General features: G+C 37.9%; 1 non-coding gene and 1 pseudogene across 1 annotated transcript; one reads left to right on the plus strand and one right to left on the minus strand.

Moving 5' to 3' along the window:
- Positions 1-15087, plus strand: part of LOC103118110 (ATP-dependent RNA helicase DDX39A-like) — a 110603-nt pseudogene that overhangs the window by 94206 nt on the left and 1310 nt on the right.
- LOC132541605 (small nucleolar RNA SNORD62) lies at positions 13445-13534 on the minus strand. Its single transcript, XR_009552738.1, has one exon. It is a non-coding gene; the product is annotated as a small nucleolar RNA SNORD62 (small nucleolar RNA).

Below are 15087 nucleotides of genomic sequence, written 5' to 3' on the forward strand. Positions count from 1 at the left end.
AAAAAATTAGGGAAGAACATACAAGAGACAATTAAGTAAGCTTCAAAGTTAAGACTAGATTCCCAGAAAAAGTGAGATCATAAAAGTGCTTTAGAATGGGGGGGGGAGCATGTTGGAAGATAAGAGAGGGATTGAGATTGTGTATGCGTGTGTGTGTGTGTGTGTGTGTGTGTGTGTGTGTGTGTGTGTAAAGCCTGCGGTGAAAACAAATTTTACAAAAATTAACAAATAGTTAAACTGGCTTAGAGAATAGATCACAAAAGTAGTACACATGATGACTTGTAAGACTGGGAAAGCAAGCAGAGGTTTCATAAATAAGTAACCAAACCTGTATAGTTATAAGTCTCTCTTGAGAGCAATGAAGAGCCACTAGAGATTACAGAATATGGTAGGGCTTAACTATATCTGTATTTTCAGAAAATTATTTTGGATGCTTTTACAGAATGAAAAGAAAAAAGGGGGGTCAGATAGCCTAGTTAGAAATGAAAGATAATTCTGAGCTGAGCCAAGTTATTGTGGTGACTTAAAATCAGAGTGTAACTTAGACTAGCTGATAGATATTACAGCAGAAGCAAAAATTCCAAGGGGAAGGTGGGGTAGGGCTGAGAGCAGGTTGGAGACCCAGTGCACTATGATGGAGTCCTTAGTTAGTGTTAGGAAGATACCTGCCATAGGCAGCTAAGAAACTACTCATATGACAACAACTGTCTTGTAAATCACTGCTCCCCCCCCCAATAAAGTGGTTTGAACATAATAAAATAAAGTGGATAGAAAGACATTGAAATGGTGTACTTTCTAAATCAATATACCAAGTACATGGATTAGAGGGAAGAATGAGATTCAGCATGGTTCTCAACATTCTTCTTTAGTGGTGGCAGTCATTGGGTTAGGGAGCAATAAAAAAAGCATCCCTGTATTAGATGTTTAGCAATTTGTCTCAGAAAAATTAAGTGAATCCCCAAATTGCAATTCTAATAAACTAGTAAGTGGTAAAGCCTGTTAAGATTAGACCTCTGATTTCTTAATCCATGCCAGTAATAAACTTCCCCTTTTAGGATTACTTCTTTTTAATTTTCTAGATAATAGAACTATTATCAAGTAACTATGCTCCCTCAATTACCTATACCAGTAATTCTCAAAATATAATCATTAGTATAAGTATTATTTGAGAACTTGTTATATAGGCAAATTCTCAAGCTAAAGCCAAGATTTAAGCAGAAACTCTAGCAGTGGTCCACAAAATTCTACTTAATGGAGTTATCCTGAGTTACGATTCTTTTTTTTTTTTTTTTTTGCTGTTGTTGTTGTTCTTTTTTAATTTTTTATTATCGTTATTTATTGGATAGAGACAGCCAGAAATCAAGAGAGAAGGAAGAGACAGGGAGAAAGAGAGACACCTGCAGCCCTGCTTCACTACTCACAAAGCTTTATCCCTGCAGGAGGGGACTAGGGGCTCCAGCCAGGTCCTTGAACATTGTAACAAGTGTGCTCAACAAGTTGTGCCACTGCTGGTTCTGATTCTTATATATGCAGAATTTTGAAAGTCACTCTCTGAGACTAATGATATTGAGAGTTGCCTTCACAAAAGTCTTACCACCTCTAATACTTTTATCCCAGTTTGGAGTTAACTCTAAAGGGCTGTCCTAGTTTTAGTAGTCTTCATGTTTTTTTTTAAGACTTCATTAAGACGGCACTGCAGCCCAACTTTTTATTTTAACCACCTATGTTTATTATCTTTTTTAAATCTCTTTATTAGGAGATTAATGATTTACAGTTGACAGTACTGTAATAGTTTGTGCATGAATAATAAATTCCTAGTTTTCCACATAACAATTCAACCCCTACTAGGTCCTCCTTTACCATCATAATCCAGGACCTGAACTCCACCACACTCCTGACCCCAGAGTGTTTTACTTTGGTTCAATACACAAACTCCAGTCCAAATTCTGTTTAGTGTTTTCCCTTCTGATCTTGTTTTTCAGTTTCTGTCTATGAGTAAGATCAGCCCATATTTACCCTTATGTTTCTGGACTTATCTTACTTAACATGATGTTTACCATCTTTTTGCCAAGGGTGTTTACCCAACACTCTTTTTTTTAAATGTTTTTTTAATATTTATTTATTTATTTATTCCCTTTTGTTGCCCTACCCAACACTTTTAATTATCATTACATATTTTGTATCCTTAGAAACATAATTGGCAATAATAATCAGATGTTACCAGAGTATAGACACTAAGGCAGACTGCTGGAGCTTCATTTCCTGACAGTCTCCTGGCACTGAGGACCTCATTACTGATAGAAGATGGAGCTCCTGGCAAAAGGTAACAATGAAATTGCTAAAATGTTCATTGTATTGAATGAGTTTGTATAAGAACAGGAGTAAATACACTAGTATCAGGTGTTGGAGAAATCCATTGTTATTATATAACACATAAGAATAATGTAATTATTTGATTATTGATATGAAAAACTTTTGCTTTGGAAAAATAAATATATACTGAAAAATTAAAAGGTAACTAGTTATGAAAATTTATTTTTATTTTTTTATTTTTTGCTTCCAAGGTTATTGCTGGGGCTCAGTGCCTGAACAAAAAATCCACTGCTCCTGGAGACCATTTTTTCCTATTTTGTTGCCCTGGTTGTTCATGTTTGTTGTTCTTATTGCTGTTGTTGTTGTTGCTGCATAGGACAGAGAGAAATTGAGGAAGGTCAGGAAGACAGAGAGCAGCATAGAAAGACACCTGAAGACCTGCTTCACAACTTGTGAAGTGACACCCTTGCAGGTAGGGAGCTGGAGGCTTGAGCCTGGATCCCTGTGCCAGTCCTTGAGCTTTGTGCCATGTGCACTTAGCTCTCTGTGCTACTGCCTGGCCCCCTAGTTTTATTTTTTAACATAATCTGTCAAGGAAATGCTGCATCTAAGTGCTAAGGGAACAAAAGAAATTCCAAGGCAATATAGGGTCTAAGCAACATATACCAGCAAGCACCAGGAGAAGGTGTTTGGAAACAAATGCTAATGGTGTTAGGAACAAGTGTGTTGTTTTAGGATCATTCTCCTGGAATACAGGATTTAACATCCTGGTGAACCTCCCCCCCCCACTACCACCCAGAAAAATGCTTAACATGATTGGAGGAAACAATGCCTACATTGCAGTCAGATAAGTTGAAAAGTGGGTGTTATCACTCCAGTTGGTGGGAGAAGAAAACAAGAATCCTTAGAAGTGAGCATACAGGATGGAAAGCCAAGAATCCAGTATTTGTATCACTTGTGTTTGTTGTCGAGATGGAAAGTAAACAAAAGTATATGAGATAATCTTTCTGAGAAGTGAACTCGAGCCCAAGCTATTGTACCTACACCTTTAACTGTCTGTATATTTTGAAGGAAGGCAAGTTGTAGTTAGTATATACAATAGATGTGAGGATTCAAGAAAATTTTGATGGAGAGAGAAAACAAAGGCAGGTAGTGAAGCTGCCAAAATTTAAACTTAAAACTATCTGACTCTTACAGCTTTTTCCTATATGGATTGCCATAAGCATGAAATGAGAAAAATCCTAATGCGTGGAGTCACATTTGAGCTATCATATGTTTACAATATTACCTACTGCCATGGGTATTACATTAAATGTAATTTGTAAATTTTAAAACATCACAACAATTGAGTTGTAATCTAGCCAGAAACCATATGCTTGAGTGCCAGACACACAACAAACTAGTTTTAAAGTTTAGTACTTTACCATAGTTTAAAAGGGAGAGGGCAAGACATATAGCAACCTATATGGCAGTCTCTTTTCTGTGTTCCTTTTGCTTCTTGCTATGGTGGTTTTGACAAGGTATGTTCAAAGGGATGGAACTGAGTCTCAGAGATTTATTTTAACAAAATGTAAAAGGTAGAGCCACTTTTTTATTTATTTTTTTTTTACTGAGATTCACTCTTATAAAAGGTGGTATTTTGCTTTGATCCACATCCATGCTTACCCACTGAAAAAGGAAATACAGCCAACAAAATTTTAACCCATTACTGTACATTATTAATTTGAAGGGTTTACCTAACTATAGTAGTTCTTACTTAGTGTCAAAGTGAGTCTTAGGAATGGTTAGGGCTATGGTAGGACACATTTATATGGCTCTGGTCATGTTTTGAGACCCTAGTCTACCACTCCTTAAGATTTAAAATATATATATATCAAGAGATGGGTTAGGGGCCTAGGGTCATACTTTGGTATGCACAAGGCCCTGTGTGTTCTATCCCTGGTACTGAACAAAAGTCATATAGAACATCATACAAGATGAAAAGTTGCTTTAGTTTCTCTCTGTATATCTGTTACTAAACAGAAATGAATTTAGAAGTCCAGTGTCAATGTTAGATTCTAGACATATTGACATCATGTTTTTGTTTGTTTTGTTGTTTTTCTGTTTATTTGTTTTTTCTCTCCACATCTATTTGGAGACAGCTGAATGCCTGGACTATGAGAACCTTCCATGGTAAATGCAAGAAAGACAGATGAAGAGAAGAACAGTCGGTGCCTTTTCTTTTTGTTCACACACTCTTTAAATGCTCCTTCCTTCCTTTTTTAAGCACCAGGTGCTAAAAAATGCTTAATTAGGTCAAACTTGGGGGGAGGGGAAGCTAGGGAGAACTGAAGTAGGTTGCAGGTAAATCAAGTTACCCAGAAGCCATTCTGCAGTATTTATGCCTGTGCACATAACACACCTAAAACATAAAAATGAGGCTGACTAATTATAACATTTATAAGGGTGTGAGGGGCCCTGAAATTCCATTTCCAGGGGAGAGTTGAGTCATTTGTCCTTGCCCAAAGCTTGTAATGTATATGAAAGTAGTGAAAACATGGTGTGCATGAAAGTCGTGCATTGTACCATGGATGTTCAGATGGCAGTAAAACCTGGAATGTGGAATCAAAACAGTGAATTTTACATCTTCCCCTAAACGGTTTATAAAGTGAGTTAGAGAGGATATATCATAAATAGTCCTGTTAAAGAAATTGCAGTGAAATGGGCCGGCTTACATTCCCACAGAACATCTGCCTCAGAAGTTGTCACCTCTCCGCCTCTGCCACTTTTTCTAAATGCCTACTATATCACAAGTATGTCGCTCTAGCTTATTGAATCTTATTGAATAACAGAGAAAATGTGCTCCTTCCTCCTCTCTTAAATACCTTTAATTCCTGATAGTTTGCTATATTTCTGTATTATGAACTAAGATAAAAACGTAAACTCTAATGTGCTTCACAGAAGCAGAGACTGGAGGATCATATAAAAGGAAAGGAAAAAGTACCCTCATCCTTTGTTCAAATATTTGCACAAAGAGCAATGGGTAGAAATAATAATTTCTAACCAAATGCAGTGTTTCTTGGTGACCCAGAAGGAAGTTGACTGATTATGACTAAGGAAGTCATATCCATTAACTATAAAGCTGAATTTGCCACTCCAAGTGTATTATAGTCCTCAGCTTTGAAAAATCTCCCAACTGTTCTTGCAATTGAAGAGACAAAAGAAATAAAACAGTACAATATTAAAGAAAGCAAGCAACTCTTATCTCTCTACTGCATTTTTTTTTTTTTGTAAATTAGTGTGAGACTCACATCTTCCAAGTTAAAGTGTGTGTGACAAATGAAGGAAGCTAAGTGTTATATATTGCTGTGCTGACTACCTAGCAAACACAGGAAGACTAAAATGGAGTTAAGCTAATAATGTGGGGGCTTTTCAACATAATCTTTTGTATTCTGGGTTCTTTCAGCTACAGCATGTCTGTAACTGTGACTCCTGTTGGGCTCAATTGTACTTGTTGAATCCCATTCTTCTTTCAACACAGCATGGCTTCTGAACTGTTTCATTTGTGTTCTGTTGTATAATCAGACTAAAAAAAATAAAATGATAAGAGTATTTATATTTTAAATAAGCCTATTGAAAAAAAAAGATGCCAAAGAAAAGTGGTACCTAATTATTCACTTCTTATCCCCAATTATGTGCATTTACTTCTTCTGTGTCCTTCACCTTCTCCAAGTGTCCTGTGTACTGAGTCAAATATAGTGTGAACACTTATTAAAGGAAAATTCACTAAGTCTTTTAAAAGCTTACTAAGTTGTATATATCTGCATTTAAAGAAGACAGAATCTTAGGATTTAAGAGCATAAAGAATCTTAAAGAGTTTCCACCCCCAGAGCATTTTGCAGAGAAAAGACTCAGTTAAGGAGGCAACATTCTATAGTAATAGAGGCAAGATTGTCAGGATTGATAGTGTTGGGATCAATTTGTGACTCTAGATTTCTAGCAGGTTACTTACTATGGCAAGGAACACTTGATTTCCTCACCTAGAAACGTTGATAAATGTTTACTTCACAGGTGTGTTGTAATGATAAAATTAAATGACACCAAATAGCTAGTCCACAATAAAGTGCATGATAAACATTCAATATAAACAATTTCCCCCCTCTTCCCTTACCTACAGTTACACCCCTACCCTAGTCAAGGATAGAGTCTAGAAATACTGAAGATTTCTGGATTCTTACCTACAAAACATCCCATCTTTGATTAGTCAGACTGGGCTATGATTTTTCTCACCATGGTCACAGAAACCCAAACAGCTAAGGAAATAGGTTTCAAATCCACCAAAACAGAGCAAAGTAAGATGGTGCATGGAAAATGGAGAGAAGCACATCTGCAGCACATCAGAAAGTACAGAAATGGTCCTTCTCCTTCCCCTGTAAATTGTGTCATATTTCAGTTTTAACCAACTTCAAAAAGAGGAAAGTCTTTCTGTTACTGAAGAGGTTACTCGGTAAGGCCAGCAATATTCCTTAGGACCAACAATGGGTGAACACAGAGAATAAATCTCAAAAAACAGATCAAAATGTGCATTCTCACTTATGGTCATTATGTCAGATCATTCTGGAGGGGGGCTTAAAGTTTATTGAGCACCTACCGGAATGAAGCATTGCTTTCAACAAGGCTTCAAAACTGTGTTATTGTTAAAGGGAAAGGGGGGGGACAGATGTTGTCCCCCGTTCTTAAGATTTGTCAAACATTTTTTTCTCAACAAAGAATTGAGGAGAGAGCATGATTATACAAGTAAATATAAGTTTGTTAAAAAAAAATTCACATGTTAGGGCATGAGAGGGAGAGAGACAGAGAGAAAAAGACTGACTTATATTGTGTTGGTCACATTATAAAACCAGAAAGACAGCATAAGAGAGCAAGGTTCAGCCTTTTAAAACAAAAACCTCACCTACACCAATAACCACTTCTATTTTCTGTTATGCCCAGAAGTCCGAGTCCCGATCTCACACAAAGAAGACCAGAATCATATGCAATAGCAAGAGCCTTTACTAGCAAGCTTAAGCTTGGGCCACAGACACCCTTCCACACAAGGGGAGAGTCTGCGACAGTATTGGCCCCTGGATCCACCACTCCCACGTCCATGCAACAGAGGCGGGAGAGTTCAAGACCAGATGGCGACTCAAGTCTGTCCCCAAACACTCAAGCTCCAGTTGCTTCACTCCTGACTCTGCAGACTCTTTCTCTCCTGGTGACTCTAATCTTTGTTCCTACCACTACTGCTCCTCATGCCTCATTGATACTGGGACAGTAGTCAGAAATAGAGATTGGCCCAAGATTGGGCCCAAGAAGTTACAAAGAGACAAGGGGGAATGTGAGGTTAGAGAAAAGCCCCGAATATTGAGAACAGCTTCTTCTTCTAGCGTTTGCCCTTCTTCCGTAGCCAGTCAACAGCATCAGGTTGAGCCTGATGTAAAGTTTCGAGACCTCCTTTGAATCTAGAGAGATGGCAGTCGTTGACTATGTGGGTCATAGTCTATCTGTAGCCGCAGGGGCAGTTCGGGTCGTCTCTGGCTCCCCAGCGGTGGAACATAGTGGCGCACCGGCCATGGCCTGTTCCCGAAACTAATTATTCCTTGTTCCCTGTAAATATTTCCACCTGTAACCACCCTGTGACAACTATAAAAAGGTGGGATGAAAAATGATTGGGGTCGCAGACTCTCCCCTTGTGTGGAAGGATGTCAGCGGCCCAAGCTTAAGCTTGCTAATAAAGGCTCTTGCTATTGCATATGATTCTGGTCTTCTTTGCTTGAGATCGGGACTCGAACCTCTGGGCATAACACTTTCTGGATGGTATCTTCTCCCTCAACATTATTACCCTGACTTACAGACATGGGCTCAGAGAAATAAAGGAAATAACGGGGGCGAGGGGGGGGTAGTAACTGTCAGTGCGAGGATTTACATTCAGGAATATTTGACTTCAAAGCTGCAGCTGATTTCATTGCACTTACAATCTCCCAGAATTATTCACTTCATCACATATTGGCCAACATTGGTCAAATGACATTATAAGTACGAGTAATTGGGATTACAGTAATTCGATCAACGCCCAGCAAAACTATTCACAGTATTTAAAGACCTGTGCTAGGACCCTACTTCACAACCCAGGATGCAAATGCAGAATTAAATAGAAAATACCTCTAATGAGGGATGGGCTAACCTATCATTGGAAGCATTTAATCATTATATTTCATATGAAAACATATTAAATAAAGAGATTTATTTAAAATTTACTGACCAGACACTAAAATGAGTTCACTAAGCAAAAATATAACCTCAGTTTCCTCTTAATTCTGTGTTACATGAAACTGAAAACCTAAGAAGGGAAAGGCAAGAAATCTCCAGGTAAAGCTGAGATGGCTGCATGAAGAAAAGCCTGGGAAGTTTCAAGGAACTCCAGAGAAGGGCATGCAAAGAAATCACACAGGAAAGGTGCAATGTGTGTGACTAGCAGAAGAACAGCTAAGAATACTAAACAAGACAAAGGAGCTGTTACTTCTTTTGCCTCCCCCCAACCCAGACCAAGGCCTGAGGCCTGAGGCCAGTGATTCAAGGAGTCTTCTTGAGGCTGCATTCCAAAGATAAGTTGTCTTGCACCCCTAAACTCAGAATGTGCCCTCTAGAGCCAACAGTGTCCCCGCACACAAATAAAGGGTTACCCAGCATACTTTCTGTGAACTTGCTCAAGCAGTCTGTCTAGGCAGAAGGTCTAGCCAATCAGCAGCTTTCTGTCCCTGGAGAATATGTGGGAGTGTGAGTTGAAGAGTGAATTGCAGAGAATTGCTTGTGGCTACCTGAGGCCAGAAGATTAAACCTCCCAGAGAGATTAAGCCTCCCATTTTCTGCTAAATTTATCCTACTTTTACCAGAATTGTACCTAGGCTGAGTCTTCAGAGAAAACAACAGCACAGATGATCGAGGATCAGAAAATACCTAGAATAACCAAAGTAATCAAGAGAAAAAAACAAGACCAGAGGTGCTTCCAGATCTCAAAATATATTATAAGGCTATTGTAGTTAAAAATGCTTGGTATTGGAACAGAAATAGATACAGGAACCAGTGAAATGGAATTGAGAGCCCATAAATAAGCCCTCACACCTATAGAAATTTAATTTTTGACAAGGGAATCCAAAATAGTAAATGGAGAGAGTCTTTTCAATAACTGCTATTGGGAAAGTTAGGTTGAAACAAGCAGAAGAATGGAATTGAAACACTACATCTTACCACAAACATGAGTAAACTCCACATGGATCAAAGATTTGGATGTTAAGCCAGAAACCATAAAATATTTAGAGGAAACCATTGGCAGAATTCTGTCTCCCCCACCTTTTTTTTCTTTCTTTCTTCCTTTCCTTCTTTCTTTTCTTTTCTTTCTTTTTTTTTTTTTTATTGTCACCAGGATTATCACTGGGTCTCAGTGCATGCACAATGAAGCCATTGTTCCTGGTTTACACCACCCTCCACCTTTATTTCTTATTAGATACAATAGAGAGAAATTGAGAGGGAAGGGGTAAATAGAAAGGGAGAGATAAAAACTGGGGAGATGATATGGACAGAATAATCACCAAATGATGTTATAAAAGTCTAGTAAACATATGAAAAATGCTCTAAATTGCTGATTATCAGACAAATGCAAATAAAGACAATGAGATATCACTTCACTTCTATAACAATGTCATATATCAGAATGGACAGTAGCAATAAATGTTGGAGAAGTTCAGGGGGGTAAAACAACCCTTCAGCATTGCTGGTAGAAATGTAAACTATTAGTCTAGCCCCTATGGAGAACAGTGTGGAGAACTTTCAGAATGGTAGAAATGAACTTAGCCTATGGCCTGTCAATTCCGCTCTAGGAAATATATCCTAAGGAAACAAGTGCAACCATCCAAGGAGATCTATGTACAACTATATTCATAGCAGCATAATTTGTAGTAACTCAAACTTGGAAGCATCTAGGTGTCCAGAAACAAGTAAGTGGCTAAGAAAGTTGTGGTGTATAAACACAATGGAACACTACTCAACTATTAAGAATGATGAAGTCACCTTCTTCACCTCATCTTGAATGGAGCTTGAAGAATTCATGCTGAGTGAGATAAGTGAGAAAGATAAATACACAGTGATCTCACTCATGGACAGAATTTGAAAACAAGAATAAAAGGGGAAAACACAAAAACTTGAACTGGTTTTGTATATTGTATCAAAGTAAGGGGTTCTTGGGAAGGAAAGAAGGTACAGGCCTTGGGGGTAGAGGGAGCTTTGGTATCCTGGAATATGATGACAAAAAAAAAAAAGACCTAAATTGGAGGTGAGGTCATTTTGCTGACACTTATGATGAAATGGTAGGATGAGAATTTTTACCCATGTGTCAACAACCAACTGTAAACTATTAGTCTCCAATGATTTAAAAAATAGCTTAGGACATTTTATGCTGGGCTAGCTTCACCAGAGAGACAAGGAACTAGTGGCAGCATGGTAATACAATTCTTTATTGATGCAGGTGTCCCAGAGTCATGTGAGCACAACGGGTTTAGGCCACATGGAGCTAGCAAAACGGCTTTCTCCTGCTATGCATGCCAGCCCTTCTTTAGGTCTTCTCCAGGTCGGGATGCAGAAGAGAAAGAGAGCAAACCCAGGAATAGCAGCGGGGTTTATGGGATAAAAACTAGAAGTTGCAAGTCGGAAACGGAAATGTCTCGGAAAGGGGGTGGAGAGAGGCAAAAGGCATGCTGGGAAGGTGGAAGCATCCTTAGCAACTGTTGCAATGGTTTTAACTGAATTAGCAATACCCTGAGGGGATAACGTGGTGGGGATCTTTCAGGCAAAACAGTGATTATGTAAATAGACCACAGCATCAAGCAATGCAGAGGAGCCAGCATAATGCCCAACAATTTTATTTTTTTAATTTGGAAAAAATTAAATTGCCATGTATAGTAGAAACTACAAAGAGAGCTCTCAGTCTTACTTTTTTTTTCTTTTTAAATTTTTTAATATTTATTTTATTTATTTATTCCCTTTTGTTGCCCTTGTTGTTTTATTGTTGTAGTTATTATTGTTGTTGTTGTTGTTGGATAGGACAGAGAGAAATGGAGAGAGGGAGGGGAAGACAGAGAGGAGGAGAGAAAGACACCTGCAGACCTGCTTCACCGCCTGTGAAGTGACTCCCCTGCAGGTGGGGAGCCGGGGTTCGAACCGGGATCCTTATGCCGGTCCTTGTGCTTTGCGCCACCTGCGCTTAGCCCGCTGCACTACAGCCCGACTCCCTCAGTCTTACTTTTATAAATAAATTATCATTTATTGAAAATAATTTTACTGTTACTATTGAATTAGGACTTGGTATAATGTAGGTTGATAATGTTTTTTAATTTATTTGCTGTTTGTGGTTGGGGTTTTTTTGTTGTTGTTTATTTTTATTTTTACTAGAGCACTGCTCAGCTCCAGTTTATTGTAGTGTGGGCGAATGAACCTGGGACTTTAGAGCCTCAAGCAAGAGAGTCGATTTGCATTATCATTATGCTATCTCCCCCACCCTTAGTGTAAGTTACTAATGATCGTTTTGCTTAGCTATGAATGTTCCAGGCTCTGTGCTAATGTTATTGCAGCTGTTTTTATTAAAGTACAGCTTAGCTACTGCAAAAGTCTCAAAATAATGTCAAATAAACATCCAAACATAGTAATCTAGAGATTAAAATGTGGTTTGTTATGTCAGAAAGGCAGGGCAACTCCTCTTTTGCTCTGCCATCCTCAACACCTGGCTTCTACATCATGGTTCAGAATGATTATTCCAGGTTGAACTTCCTCTAGGAAGGAAGGAGGGAAGTGGAAAGCAGCATGACTCCTTCCCCCCATTAAGAATATTTTCTCAGAAGTTTTACATATCATGTGAGACTGACCAATGTCCTCAGCTAAAGTTTAATTTCTGGGGGGAAAAGGATTACCAAGTAATGGGACAACTACTAAAGGCATCCAATCTTCTGTATTTGGTGTTGTCATATCATAATAGGACAATTTGAAAATTACTCTGTCAGAAGCAATTTCATGAATTTTATAGGCTGTGGTCATTTACTATGAAGCAGTATGTAGTCTAGATGTACACACAGAAATAAAATTGTTAAAAAAAAAAAAGGGCTAGGCAGACCTAGAGCATACAAATGTACTTGGAGGGTCCTTGCTAAGGAGCTATGGCATCAGACTCTGGCTTCATTTCTCTGGAAATTGTTAAAACCAACAATTTATAAAGATCAACATAAATAATTTAGCCCTTTCCTAACAAAAATACAGAAATTATATCATAAGATTTTTTTTCAGAAGCTAAGCCAATGCATATCATAATTTTTATTTTGATACATTACTTTATAGATAGACACAATAATTTTATATGAGTAAATATGGAAGGTTGATATTGTAAATATTCAAGGTGTATACAGCACCACATTATACCATATAAGTATTGAATTATATAAGTGTAAATGTTACACATATAAATATATCATGTCTTTGGGGGTCAGGCGGTGGCCCACCGGATTAAGAGCACATAGTACTAAGCTCAAGGACCTGCACAAGGATCCCCTTTGGAGCACTGGCTCCACACCTGCAGGGTGGTTGCTTCACAAAAGATGGTGCAGACCAGCAGGTGTCTTTCTCTTCCCCTTTCCTCTCAATTTCTCTGTGTCCTATCCAATAATATAATACACAAAAATATCATGTCAGCCAAACTTAAATATTCTCTAGTTGACTTGCCTGATATATTTTAGTCAGAAACAATATAACTAGTAGCATAGACCATTCAACTTAATCTTTTCAGTAACTGTGGATTTTGTATTATCCCCCACTTTATCCATCAGGCTTCAGAAAGGATGAAATCACTTGTCAAGACCACACAGGTCTTAAAGAGAAGGATCAGACAACACATCAAAGTAGTCTTCCTGTAAAGACTATTAAGTCTTTTTTTAGAAAGCCCCAAATCTAGGCATATTCAGTCATGGTTCTCTTGGATTTTTTCAGGTCATTAAAAATCATCACATCATGTGTAAATGAAAATTAAAGTGAGATGTAGCTCCAATGTTGAGGCTGTTCCTTCACCTTATCACCCTCCCTAACTCATTTTTCCCCCTCTTAGTTTCCCTGCTATTGAGTCCACAGTGGAGGGTCAGGAGGATATATTGGAATTGCATCATTGAGACCTCCCTAACTCATTTTAATCACTTAAGATAAACTTACCTCCCTTCCCCCTACTTTGTAACATATTGTGGTGACTAATTAATGTACTCAGAAAATTCTGGGTAAGTTTGAATTTTATTACAAAGATTCTCCCTTTCCTTCTTAATATTACTAGTCTATAGGGAAAAAACGAGTTCATGAACTAAATGTTATCTGAAAATGATATTATTAAATTTTGAATTTTACTAACTGATGTTACATTGCATGTTATCACTTTTATTATCAATTTCAGATCAATAAAATCCTCAGGTACTAATGCTATTGAATAATATATATTTTAGATGACAAAGATTGAGAAAAAAATTCATCTGTTCGCTGTTCCCAGAATAGCTACAGAAAACCAATTTGTTTCCTTCCTAGTTCTGTAAGAATCAGTTGATTATAATGGAACAAATGGCCAAAGTAATTATAAATTTTATTTTTGTGTTAACATTATATTGTTTAAAGATGCCCTATCACACATACCATGCATGATACAATTAATGTGTGTGTAACTCTTACAAGAAACAAGGCCATTCCTTTTACTTCCAACTTTAAATGGAAATTAAACATTAATGTTATAAAACCATTGACTGTTGCTTTTTTTTTTTTCTTTCTTTTTTTTTTTTTTAGTCAGAGTGTTGCTCAGTTCTGATTTATGGTGATGTGGGGAACTGAACCAGGGATTTTGGAGCCTCAGGCTTTTTACTTCCTCCTGTGCTTTTTTTCCCCTTTAATTTATTTTATTAGTAATTTAATAGTAATTCTGTCTGAGCCTGATAGCTAACATGCTGGTGGGCTAAAAAGTATTATCTGGGAAGATGGTATCAGAGTTGAGAATATAACTAGAAAGCTGAATTAAGGAAGAGTGGCTCCCAAATATGAAAAAAATATAGAAACACTGTTAGCTATTAACCCCATCGATCTAACCTGGGGCCCATATCTATTCATATTTAGCACAGGAGCCTGTTCTTAAAAGAAACTATAGATTAGGTTCAAGCCCTTGCACCCCACCTGCAGGGAGTAAGCTTCATAAGCAGTGAAGCAAGCCTGCAGGCATTTTTCTTTCTTTCTCCTTCTCTGTTCTCCCCACCCCCTCTCAATTTCTCTCTGTCCTCTCAAATAAAGTAAGATAAAAGGGGGGGTCAGGAGGAAATGACCACAAGAATTTATGGATTCTTTGTGCAGACACTCCAGCAATAACCCTGTTGGAAAAAAAAAGACAGTAGAAAAAACTTCAAGGATAATATAGCATCATTTTATATGAAAAGAAGAAAAAAAGAAGGAAGGAAGGAAGGAAAGGAGGGAGGGAGGAAGGAAAGGAGGGAGGGAGGAAGGAAGGGAAGAAGGAAGGAAGGAAGGAAGGAAGGAAGGAAGGAAGGAAGGAAGGAAGGAAGGAAGGGAGGGTGGGAGGGAGGGAGGAAGGGGCCTAAAATAGAAGTATGCATTAGCTGATTAGATGTGGTATTTACTACATTTTTTTTTTATTGCTACCAGGATTATTGCCAGGGCTCCATGCCTGCATAACTAATCTAC

This window comes from Erinaceus europaeus, chromosome 11 (genome assembly GCF_950295315.1).
Source record: "Erinaceus europaeus chromosome 11, mEriEur2.1, whole genome shotgun sequence".
Classification (NCBI taxonomy): Eukaryota; Metazoa; Chordata; class Mammalia; order Eulipotyphla; family Erinaceidae; genus Erinaceus; species Erinaceus europaeus.